Source organism: Trichosurus vulpecula, chromosome 4, assembly GCF_011100635.1.
Source record: "Trichosurus vulpecula isolate mTriVul1 chromosome 4, mTriVul1.pri, whole genome shotgun sequence".
NCBI lineage: Eukaryota > Metazoa > Chordata > Mammalia > Diprotodontia > Phalangeridae > Trichosurus > Trichosurus vulpecula.
The window spans coordinates 258,130,269-258,142,785 of record NC_050576.1 but is presented as its reverse complement, the minus strand read 5'-3'; the positions used below and the strand labels follow the sequence as shown (position 1 = coordinate 258,142,785).

At 39.5% G+C, this 12,517-nt stretch overlaps 1 protein-coding gene and 1 long non-coding RNA gene across 3 annotated transcripts in view; one reads left to right on the top strand and one right to left on the bottom strand.

Annotated features, from left to right (window-relative positions):
• The window catches only part of P2RY12 (purinergic receptor P2Y12), a 58,133-nt gene that overhangs the window by 13,319 nt on the left and 32,297 nt on the right, over positions 1 to 12,517 (bottom strand). The window lies entirely within an intron of this gene.
• On the top strand, positions 9,717 to 12,316 carry LOC118845351. The gene is made up of 3 exons (XR_005010114.1): positions 9,717 to 9,814; positions 10,479 to 10,622; positions 12,167 to 12,316. It is a non-coding gene; the product is annotated as an uncharacterized LOC118845351 (long non-coding RNA).

Below are 12,517 nucleotides of genomic sequence, written 5' to 3'. Positions count from 1 at the left end.
ATAGAGCACCAGGCCTGGAGTCAGAAAGACTCATCTTCCTGAGTTCAAATCTGACTTCAGACACGTAGTAGCAATGTGACCATGGGCAAATCACTTAATCCTGTTTGCCTCAGTTTCCTCATCTATTTAAAAAAAAAAGGAGAAAGAAATGGCAAGCCACTCCATTACAATGGCCAAGAAGACCACAAATGGGGTCACTAAGAGTTGGACATGACTGAAAAATGACTCAGCAACAATAAATTGAAATCATGAATGTAATAGAATATTAGTGGGTTCATTGGTTTATGTATTAGAATAGGTTTTTTAATTCTAGATAATCTATTTAACTTTATAGATTTTAGTATTCTGTTGATGTGAACATACTAGAAACTAGGTCTCATGAATCTCAATGTGGGGCTGTTTCAGTAGAGTCACACACCATTTTGCCGTAGAGAGAATGGCATCATGGTCTGTCTGGTAGAGGGAGTCCTGAGGCTGGAGTCAGCCTCAAAGGGCCTCAGTTTGAATTCAGGTTCCTGTGCTTGGTAGCTGTGGACTCTGAAATAGTAATTTCCCTTATGGAGGGCTCTTTCTAATACTATTGGCCTGACTGTTAATATAAAGGAAGGGCTTTACAAACTATAGAACATTTTATTTACATTATGTAGTATCTTACAAGCGTCCTTTGGTTAAATTAAAAAAAATCCAGCCCAAGTTCTCAGTAAGTATCTAAGCCATAACAGGGGTGGGGCCACTGGCGCTTTGTTGAAATAGAGAGGTTGCTTTGGCAGATAGAAATAACTGATTTTACAAAAAATTAATTAATTAAATAAATTAAATTAAGACAGGAAGCCTCCTTCCCCAGGTGGGTCACATCCTGGATGAACTTCTCATCAGTCTGGCCTTGCTCTGCTTCTCTTATAAATCTTCCATGGCTGTGGCCTTAGTGTCTAGGGGTCCTGGTCTCCTTTTTTAGGGAGTTGTTTCAGAACCTCTCCATTTCTTGAGTATCCACAAGTCTCTCCCACTTCACAAATGAATTTGCCTTAAAAAGCAGTGATAGTGCCTCTCTTACTGTTTGTCTTGCGTGCATTTGGTGGTGCCTGCCTTGGATGACAGAATTGCTAGTTATAAAGGTGTTTTGTGTTTATTTAAGAATGCAGTCTTAGTTATTGCCCTACAAAGGAAAATAAGAGTTCTCATAATTACTATTTACTTTACGAAATTAATACTGGGCAGTATCAGTTAATGTGGAGATAATGCCATATTGTACCTAAATGTAATTTCCATAATCAGAAAGTAGCTTTTACAGGACACCTGGGCACACATGATTAAATGCCTGGATCCAAAAAGTCAGTGTATCTGATGGTTTTTTTTTTGGAGGGGGGAAGGCAGGGCAATTGGGGTTAAGTGACTTGCCCAAGGTCACACAGCTAGTAAGTGTGTCAAGTGTCTGAGGGTGGATTTGAACTCAGGTCCTCCTGATGCCAGGACCAGTGCGCTACTCACTATGCCACCTAGCTGCCCCCCATCTGATAGTTTTTGACTAGAGCAACAAGGCTGTTGAAAATGGAGGCCGGCATGTGTGAGCAGGGATTGGTGGGAGAAATGCAGTTTCACAGGTTTCCATAATGACAGCCTGGAGCTGCTGCCCTTAATGCATGCAGTGTTGTGGCTTCGGTCCACTCCCACCCCATATATAACCGTTTCCCAACACGTGCTGTCATTCACAGGATGAATCTTCAAGTCATGAATGTAACCAGCGGACAATTCTGCTGTATGGGGTTGGGAAAGAGCGGGATGAGGCAAGACACCAGCTGAAGAAGATTACCAGAGATATCCTGAAGATCCTGAACAAGAAGAGCACACCGGAATGTGGGGGTAAGATGGCCTTAGTCTGTGCTATGGGGTCCTGGATGCAGCCTTGGCCAATTTTCATCCAAGCTACTATCAACTGAGCAGGTCAAGGTAGAGAGGTAAAGTGTCTCTTCATAAGTACTTACTCTGGGCCAAGTGCTAGGGATACAAACTCAAGCACGCCAGACTACCCCTGCCTGCCCACAGGGAGCTTACATTCTGAATTACAGCTGTAGAGATGTTTTCTCTAGAACTATTGTGCCTTTCAAAAATAGACGTTGATTGCTTTTTTTATTTTTACATTGCCTACGTTTCCCCTGTATCCTCCTCCTCTCCTTCTAGAGAGCTCTCTTTTATAGCAAAGAATTAAAACAAGCAAAGAGAAATAGAAGTAAAAGTGGAAGAAGCAAAAAGGAAATCAGCAAAAACCTGTCAACACAGAAAAAAGAAATCTGACATTATATGCTGAGTTCCACTACCCTTAGCATTTAAAGGTGGCCCTTGGCCTGCAGGGAATCTTGAAAGGCCACATTCAGGAAAGGACCATTTTCAGGTGTTTTTGTCTTTGTTTTTCTAACAAAGTTTAGTCGTGTGTGTGTGTGTGTGTGTGTGTGTGTGTGTGTGTGTATACATATATATAGAGAGAGTATGTATCTGCATACACACATATACACATATATGGTTGGGTTAGGGTTATATATATATGTGTGTATATGTGTATTATATATATGTAAATGCGTGTGTGGGTGTATGAGTATATATGTGTACCTGTATACGTATAAGCACGCATATGTATACTCACACATATATCTGTGCCCACACATTTCCAGGTGCCACTGGAATCCTTGACCTTTACTAGGACCTCTGGTAAAGATTTCTTTCCTTGTATAATTCAGAATAAGGGACTTTTTGTGCTGGTTTCTTTGTTTTTAAAGACTACCTGCTTTAGTTACACTTTTTACTTTCTTATTAAACTACCAGGGTGATTATGCCGATATTGTATTTCAGAGCAAGAATACCGTGACTCCGTGTTTCTCTGATTGGTTCTAGTGCCCCAGAGATCCACGGTTGGGCTTGTCCTGAGTGAGGGAGGTGAATGGAGCTGTACAAATGGCACAAAACAGGGAGGCACACCCATAGGGTGGATGATAGAGTCATATTTTGGAAATAACTATAACAACAACAATAATAATAAATAATAATAATAATTAATATAGCATTTAATAGGTGCCAGGCACTGTGCTAAGCATTTTACACTTACTATCTAGTTTGATCCTCACAACAACCCTGGGAAGTAGGTGCTATTTTTACCCCCATTTCACAGCTGAGGAAACTGAATCAAGCAGAGATTAAGTGACTTAGCCAAGGTCACATAGCTAGGAAGGGTCTGAGGCCAGATTTGAATTCAGGTCTTCCTAACGCCAGGCCCAATGCACCACCTAGTTATCTTGGGTTTTGAAGGACCATCACATAGAGATTTAATTTTGATACAATTGATCTCCAAAGGATGGAGCCAAGAGTAGCTGTGAGTGCAATTTGCCCACACCCTGAAAAAAATTAGCTTTTTATGTATTTATTTATCTTTTTATATGTTGCCACCTGCCCCCAGTAGAATATAAATTTCTTGAGGGCAAAGAGCGTTGGATCTTCTTTTCTATCTCCAGTGGCTAGATCCTGCCCAGCACATGGTAGGTAATTAATTGCTTGTTAATATGAATTTAGCAATGGGTGAAAGTTTAGGTCAATTTAGACCTGTTGGGTGGAAGAGAATCAATTTAAAGGAAAAATCTCCTTATAAATGGAGCCCTCCTAAGTGGAACGAGGGAATGAGCTGATTGAAGAGTTCAGGGGTCCCCTTTCAATAGAGGTCTTTACATGGAAGCCAAACTCTATGTTCTGCATGTTCAGCTGGGAATTCTGGTTTAGGTGGGAATTGTATTAGTTCCCTGGTGGCTGTGTGGTTCAGCACAAGTATAATTTTCCTTCTCATGACTACAATTCCCAGTTTGAGTTTTCTCAATGAAATTCAAACATTCACGAGCTAGTAGCATTTTAGGGCTTATTCATTTCTCTTCTGCACTCATGGCTAAAATATGGTTTGGTTATAAATAAGAACCCAGACAGTGATGTCATTGAGAAGACAGTGAAAGAGTGAGCATATAGATGCTAGGAAAACAATACTTATCCTACACATTGGGCCTCAGAGGAATGGAGTTCAAAATATCTCTAGAACACCCAATGACCTTCCCAATTTTCAATCCATAAAGGATAATTTTTTAAGAACCTCTCCACCAGGTTATAATGCTTATGCTTAAAACAGAACCGGTTCATCAGAGATTCCTCCCAAATCACTCTTGACCTGAGATTTGATATACCATATTAATATACATATTAACATATTGAAATACACTTCTTTCTCTCCCCCATCACCTGGTGTCTACAGAGCTGCATCACCCCTCTGGGAGGAATATTTGGAACAAGAATGGATAAATCGTGGTCCAGATTGCCATTCTTTTTACAGTGTCCTCATTACCAAACTCCCCACCCCCCACCTTCTGACCTCCTCTGTCCAGAGCACCTCCCATTCCATTCACCCAGGTTCCACCCTCTCTGTCATCTCCAGCTCTTCACTGTCCCTTACCCTGCATATCCAGTCTACTGCTAAATTTTGTGACTTCTCCCTCTGCAACATCTCATAAAAACATTGTCCAATTAGTTGCCAAATATACTAGTGCTTGGGTCTACTTGCCCCATCTTTTACATCTGGCCTCTTCTACTCACACAGCCACCATCCTTTTCCTGACCATCATGATTTTGTGCCTAGACTACTTCAGTAACCTTCCGATTGGCCGCTAGTCTCTTCTCCACTCAGCTGCCAGAATGATGGTCTTAAGGGACAGATCTGCTTATACCACTTCCTTATTCAGTAAAGTCCAGTGGCTCCTCATGACCATCAGTCATTAAGACATTAATTAAACACGTACTATTTACCAGGCACTGAGCAAAGTGCTGGAAATAAAAGGAGGCAAAAAGACAGTCTCTGCCCTTAAGGAGTTCACAGTCTAATGGGGAAAATATCAAACAATTTTGTATAAATGAGCTATATACAGAATAAATAGGAAATAATTAATAGTGGGAAGGCACTAGAATTAAGAGGGGTTAGAGAAGGCTTCCTATTGAAGGTGGGATCTTAGTTGGGACTTGAAGGAAGCCAGGGAAGCCAGTAAACCAAGATGAGGAGAGAAAATGTTCTAAGCATGGGGGGCAGCCAGAGAACTGAGAGATGGAGTGTCTTGTGTGGGGGACAGCCAGGAGGCCATTGTCACTGGACGGAAGAGTATGTATTGGGGAGTAAGGTGTAAGAAGACTGGAAAGGAAGGAGGGGATTAGGTTTTGGAGGGCTTTGAATGCCTAACAGAGCATTTTGTATTTGCTCCTAGAGGCAGTAAGGAGCCAATGGAGTTTACTGAGGAGAGGGGTGACAGGATTGTACATGTGCTTAAGGAAAATCACTTTAGTGGATGAATGCAGGATGGATTGGAGTGAGGAGAGGCTTGAGGCGAGCAGACCCACCAGCAGGCTATTACAGTAATCAAGGGGTGAGGTGTTGAGGGCCTGCACCAGACTGATGGCAGTTTTAAAAGAGAGAAAGGAGAACATTTGAGAGTTGTTGCAGAGGTGAATCAACAGGTGTTAGCAACAGATTCGATATGGGGAGTGAGTTAGTGAGGAATCCAGAATGAGTCTCAGACTCTGAGCCAGAGCAACTGGGAGGACATTACTGTTGCCCTCCACAATAATAGGAAAGGTAGGAAGAGGGGGCGGATTTAGGGGGAAAGATGAGTTCCATTTTGAAGATATTGAGTTGAAGGTGTCTACTAGACATCCAGTTCGATATGCCTGAAAGGCAGTTGGAGAAGAGAGATTGGAAGTCAGCAGAGAGGTTAGGGCAGGAGAAGTAGATTTGAGAATCACCAGCATAAAGATGGTAATTAAATCCATGGCAGCTCATGACTGGTCTCCAGGAGGAGTATCATGGAAGGAGAAGAGAAGAGGGCCCAGGAAGAGCCCTGAGGGACACTTAGGATTAGTGGGTATAATCTGGATGAGGACCTGGGAAAGAAGACTGAGAAGGATCAGTCATATATGAAGTAGAACCAGGAGAGAGTGGTATCCTGACTCTTCATCTTTGTCTCATCCTTTTCAAATTTGTACTTTATGTAAGTTTTATAAGGCACATAAATTACTAGTATAGCATTGTGTACACACATTTACACAATTTATGTATACATTTGTACATAAACATATAATTGATAAAATATATACAGTGGTGGTATGCGCCTAAAAATTATATAGTGAGTGTAAGTTTCTTGAGGGTGGGGACTGGTTTGTTTGTATGTCTGTGTCTCCTATTATCCTGCACAATGCCTGGGAGAAAGCTGATTTTAAAAAATGCTTATCAACTGATGGGGGGTGGGGTGTGGGGTAGTGATGCTTACTTATTACAAGCTTGCATTGAGGAGACAATGGCTCCCAACCTCCTCTTCACAAGCTTGCATGGAGCTGGCCACAGGACTTCTCCCCCACCCCCTTATTCTCCATCTTTTTCAGAGCTCTTCCCAGTCTTGACTTTGTATTTGGAAGCCTCCCTCATCCCCTTCTCTATACGTCCCCTCTCCATCCCTTCTTCCTTTAAATCTTCTCTCTCTCTTTTCTCACCCTACCCTTCCTCCCCCTTGCTGCTCAACCCCCAGTGAACTTTGTTTTTAATTTATTTTTTATTTTTAATTTATAACAGTTCCACAAGTTTTTGAGTTTCAAATTTTCTCTCCCTCCCTCTCCTCCTCCCTTCCCCACCAAGACACATGTAATCCAATCTAAGTTCTACATCTACCTTCACATTAAACTTATTGACACAATAGTCGACCCCAGTGAACTTTGGCCTGAGCATTGAACATTAGCAGACTGGGATTGGGAGTTCATTCCCAGCCCATTGGCCAATGCCCTCCACCTTCACAGCTTCTCCCATCAGGCTTCCTCTACTACTACAGTCTTCCATCCTACCACCTGCGTGGCCTCCTTATGTACCCTCCATCCTGCCTACCCTACCCCTCAAACTCCTGCTAGATTAACCTTCCTTTCACATAAAGCTAATGTTGTCACACTTCTTTTGAGAAACCCAACCGGGTTCCTCATGTCTTCTGGGAAAATTTCCAGTGCCCTCCTTTGCTGGTTCATCATCTTCTCTTCCCACCAAGAGTCTTTCCTTATTCCCCTTTCTGTCTCTGAGCTTTCTCACTGGCTGACCAGATCCTTAGGCCTTTGATTTTTCCATCCTTAGAATTGCTCAAAGTCTTGAGAAGGAGCATCCATTTTTGCCCATCTGGTAGAGTACGAAATTATCAGTCTAAGCATCAGGAAACTCTGAGGATGTTGTAACTTTTCTCACAGCTATGTACGAAGCTATTTTTCTGGGATTTTCTAATTTTATGGTAACTTGGCTCATTTGAGGTGAAAAGTGAAAAAAATCAGAATATTCCAGTATCATTTTGCCAAAGTTACTTGGCTAGTTAGAGAGAAGACTTATTTTTGTTAATAAACCGATTGATCAACCTTACTCTCTCTCCCCAGCCCCCTTCTCTTCCACAGGACAGAAAGGAAATTAGTTTAATTAGGGCTGAAAATGAGGTTAGCTGTAGCTTTCATCTGCTACTGAGCATTGTCAGAACCTGTGAGAAGCTACCAAAGAACATTTTAAATTGCTTTCCTTATCCTTTAAAAATTGAGAAAGCAAATATTTCCCTTACATTTGGGGGTACAAGAATTTTTACTAAATGACACCTGACTATGACCATATTGACTTGAGAATTTCAGACATTTAATGAAACCCAAACAGATTCATTTGCCAAGGCCCATAAGCAGTTTACAACTTCATATTATAAAAATAAGCAGTTTGAGAAATAGAAGTCTGTCAAATTTTTTTATTATTTTTCCTCTTTTTTTCTTTTTCAGAATTTTTTCAGGTGGCTGTCTGGGTGGGATAAGGAGAAGAGATACAGGGGGAAATGTAGGCGATAGATATTAGTAAAAAAAGGTTTTTTCAAAGAAATTCATATGTAAGAACATATTTTATGACCTTAAGAATTCTTTTCCCTAACCTACATTCAGCCTTTAGGATGCTCAGACAACCTGGGTTCAAATCACACGTTTGATGCTTTCTGCCTGTCTGACTCTGGGGAGGGTGGCCAATAAAGCATTTATTAAGTACTTACCATGTTCCAGGCATTGTGCTAAGTGCTAGGGATACAAAAAGACAAGAAAGATAAAAAAGCTCCCAGTCTAATGAGGGAGATACCATGAAAATGATGTACAAACAAGATATGTACAAGATACATTGTGGTTAATCTCACAGGGAAGGCCCTAGTGTTAAGGAGGAATCAGGAAAGTCTCATCAAAGGTGGGGTTTTAACTGAAACATGAAGGTAGCCAGGAAAGCCAGGAGGTGGAGGTGAAGAAGTAGACTATTCCTGGCATAGGAAGTGTCCCCATTTTGAATACCAAGTATTAGTAGGAAGGTATAGAAGACTGCAGAGGTAGTAAGGGCCATATTATAGAGTGCTTTGAATGAAAAGCAGAGGATTTTATATCTGATCTCAGAGATGATAAATAGGTTCCTTCCAGCTCTAAAACTGATCTCTTCCCACCTGATACAGCTTTGCTGAAGCGCTAGCCAGGGGTGGGTAACCTGCAGCCTTCTAGGTCCTTGGGTACGACCTTTTGACTGAGTCCAAGTTTTACAGAACAAATCCTCTTATTGAGGGGATTTGTTCTGTGAAGTTTGGGTTCAGTCAAAGAGCTGCACATGAGGACCTAGAGGGCCACATAAGTGATAGGTTCCCACCCCTGGAGTCAGTAAGTTATGCAATAGACAACAATTGGTCCTAGTGCTGGCACCTATCATGACTTATAGTGGAAAAGGACTAATGTTTCTAAATAAAGCCATTACTTGGACCATTGAAAATGTATATATTTTAGGATTCACTCTATCCAACTTCTTTCCCAGTATCTGATATTATTACTATTTTTTTTAAGTTAATGAATTTCTAGAATGAAATTCTTAATGAAATTAAACCCCCATATATGGTCATAGAATTCTAGCTTTGGAGTTAGAAAAGACCTTAAAAAAGCCTATTAGTTCAATCCCTCATTCAAACTGAGGCTTAGATAATGTCTCAAATTTGTCAAATATTTCTAATTACAGAATCCATGTTTTAGGAGAGTCTTTAAAAGTCCAATCTAGTTTTCCACTTATGTTTTTAGTTTTGTCTTTTCATTGTGTTCCCCCAATTTCTCATACTGTAGAACACTGGTTTTCAAAGTGTGGTTTTTAGGAACCCCTGGGGGTCCCCAAGACTCTTTTGGTGGGTATACAAGGTCAAAACTATTTTTGTAATACTAATATGTTTTCATTTCTAATATGATAAATAAGAAAAAAGCTCTTTGGAGAAGTCTTTCCTCAGTAGTTTTTAGTAGTGTAAAGAGGTCCTGAGAGCAAAATGTTTGAGAACTCTTGCTGTAGCGAATGCTTCCCATTTTGGGTTTTTTTCCTCCCATGTCTCTATATCATTTATACTTTGATGTGATCTGATTCATACACAGCTGTTCCTCATAAAGCAATAAAGCATAGATGTTTCTTTTCTATTGTTAAATCTTCAAGGGAGAATACAAATTAGACATTGCACCATTACAAATGTAGCTTATAGATATATTCAAAGACATTGAAAGTCTGGTCTGGTACTGCTCTTCAGCTTTCATTAAATACAAAATGACCAAACTGCTATTTTATTTTATTTATTAAGTTGAGGATGAAGGACAAAAAGCCAGAAAAAGCAAACAAGAGAACTTTCCGACGCTGGAGACCGTATTCACAAAACTACAACTCCTCTCATATTTTGACCAACATCAAGTCACATCTCAGGTACTCCCTACCAATGAGTTCAATTTGATGCTGTTTCTACTACCTCAACACATCTGTTGGGGGCAACTTGCCTTTTCTAGTTCTGCTAGACAACTTTGAGATTTATTTAGACAAGATATATAGTCTTTACTATGATTTTATATATATATATATATATATATATGTTAGTAGAAACTTGGTATAATCAATGGTCCATACTTTCATTTATATTTCTTTCAAATGTCCTTCTTTGGAGGAATGCTTACATATTGTTTTCATCATGAAAAGTCTTTAGCTTCTGATTATACTGTAGGAACATTTAAAAGATAATTAAACTAATCATGTAGTGAGATTCTGTTATCCCATTGCAACCAATGAGTAATAGGTATTCACAAACTAAATAAAATCCCAGATCAATTGCGTAATGACCTACATCAGTGTGACATTTGATACCCAACTCATGCTGTTTAAAGACATCAGCTTTCTTCCTCCCAGTTTTGGTCTACCAAGTGAAATTTGATATTAGTTTTGAAAACAAAGTAGGGTTTGAATTTAGAGTATTTTGGTCTGTTTGCTAGTGCTATGTTCTCTTAATTAATGTCCTATATGAATGCACGTTTCTTCCATGTTATTCAGAATACATTTTTTTCAATGAAAACTAATAGTAGCTTTTTCTTTTAACCAGATCTCTAGCAATGTACTGGAACAGATAACCAGCTTTGCTTCAGGGACATCCTACCATCTTCCCTTGGCGCACCACATTCAACTTATCTTTGATCTTATGGAGCCAGCCTTGAACATCAATGGGCTTATTGACTTTGCTATCCAGGTACCAAAGGAATCAGTCTAATGATAACAACAATAACAGTAATAACAAAAACTTGCAAGCCATTTTCCATAGATTTTCATATTAGATTGGGAGAGAAAAAAGCCTCCTAAACTTAGATAATTTCTAAACTTAGAGGAGACTTCTGTTCATTGTCAGCTAGGTGGCACAGTGGGTAGAGAACTGGTCCTAGACTCAGAAGGACCAGCCTCAGACACTTACTAGCTGTGTGACCCCATTCTTGCCTCAGTTTCTTCTTTTGTAAAATCTCTCAGGGTCATTTTGAGGATAAAATGAGATAATATTTCTAAAGCGTTTTGCAAACCTTAAAGTGCTATATAAATGTTAGGTATTATAATATAGGTATTATATAACATAGGTATATAATATAGGTATTATTAATTAATAGGTATAATATTGGTATTATTAATATCATTATTATTCTAACCGTAATCTCATAATAGCTCTCCTTTATGTGCTGATTTAAGGTTAACAATGGGCTTTTCATTCAGTTGCCTTAGTTGATAAAGTACTTTATAGTTTCAAAAACATTTGCATGTCCTCTAACCCCAGTAGAACCAATAAATAAACATTTAATAGACCTTAATATTTGTCAAGAGTTTGTTCTTAGCTTCTGGCACAGTTCCTTACAAATAGTTGACACTCAACAAATGTTTTTTGAATTGGAATCTTATTTTATCCCCATCTCAGCCTTATGACATAATTAAAGCAGCTATTATTATCCCAATTTTTGAAAAGAAATAAATAAGACTCTGGGAAGATAAATTATTTTTCTCCAGGGTTAGCTAACAAGTGGTAGGCCTTAGGCTTGATCCCAAGACTTTGGACTCCCAACCCTGTGCTTTTCCCACTGCAGCAGTACAGATATAGTGGTTGTTCATTAGCTATACCTTCACTTGTTTCTTTTTAAAAAGTTATATGTGATAGCGCAAGAATATTTCCAGATTCATCTTTTTAAGTTGAGAAATAGCTCTCTTTTAATAATGAACATGGTATTTTATCTGATTTGTGACAAAGCATTTTCTAGGTTAAAACAAAACCATTATTTAAAATTAGCCCAATGTGTTTGTAGAACACTTATTAAAAATTTATGCTTCTAGAGAGTGGTCCAGTTTCCCTTGCAATTTCTAGTAAAGTATTAAGTTTCAAGAGGAAGTGAAATCTATATTCTAAAGAGTATTGTGATTATCTCAATATATAAGGCAGGCCTGCAAAGTTACTCTCAGGTTTCAATTACTATTTCAGTCATAGATACTTCCTGGTGTTATGCAACACAATGTCTAGACAAAAGAAAGACCTTGACAGAGAAGATTTTAGAAACAACAACAAAGTAGTCTCCCTGTTTTCTGCTCCCCATTCTTTAGGTCTTTTCTTTCTTTCTTTTTTTATCTTGGGACATGGGATTGCTATATGTATGTGAGTCCTTTGGGAAGGCAGGAGAGGAGGTAAGGGCATTAGGAGTAATTGGTATAGATTATTTCTTTTTTAAAAAATGCTGCTTCAGCATGTGTCCCCTTGTGTTTCAGCTGCTCAATGAATTGAGTGTGGTCGAGGCAGAATTGCTCCTGAAGTCCTCCAGCTTGGCAGGAAGTTACACAACAGGCTTGTGCGTGTGTATTGTGGCTGTGCTGAGGCGCTACCATGCCTGCCTCATCCTGAATCCAGACCAGACTGCCCAAGTGTTTGAAGGGTTTGTAGTCCTGAAAGGCCATGTCTCTATTTAGTATGGTGGGGAAAAGTGGTGATGACCTTGCAAAGAGCTTAACGGGTAATGTGTGTGGGCTTCAGGTACAGATATACAGATATCCCAGCTGAAGAGCCCTTTAAATACTCGAGTTAGGGTACCAACTATATTGTCCTTACTACAATAATAACAT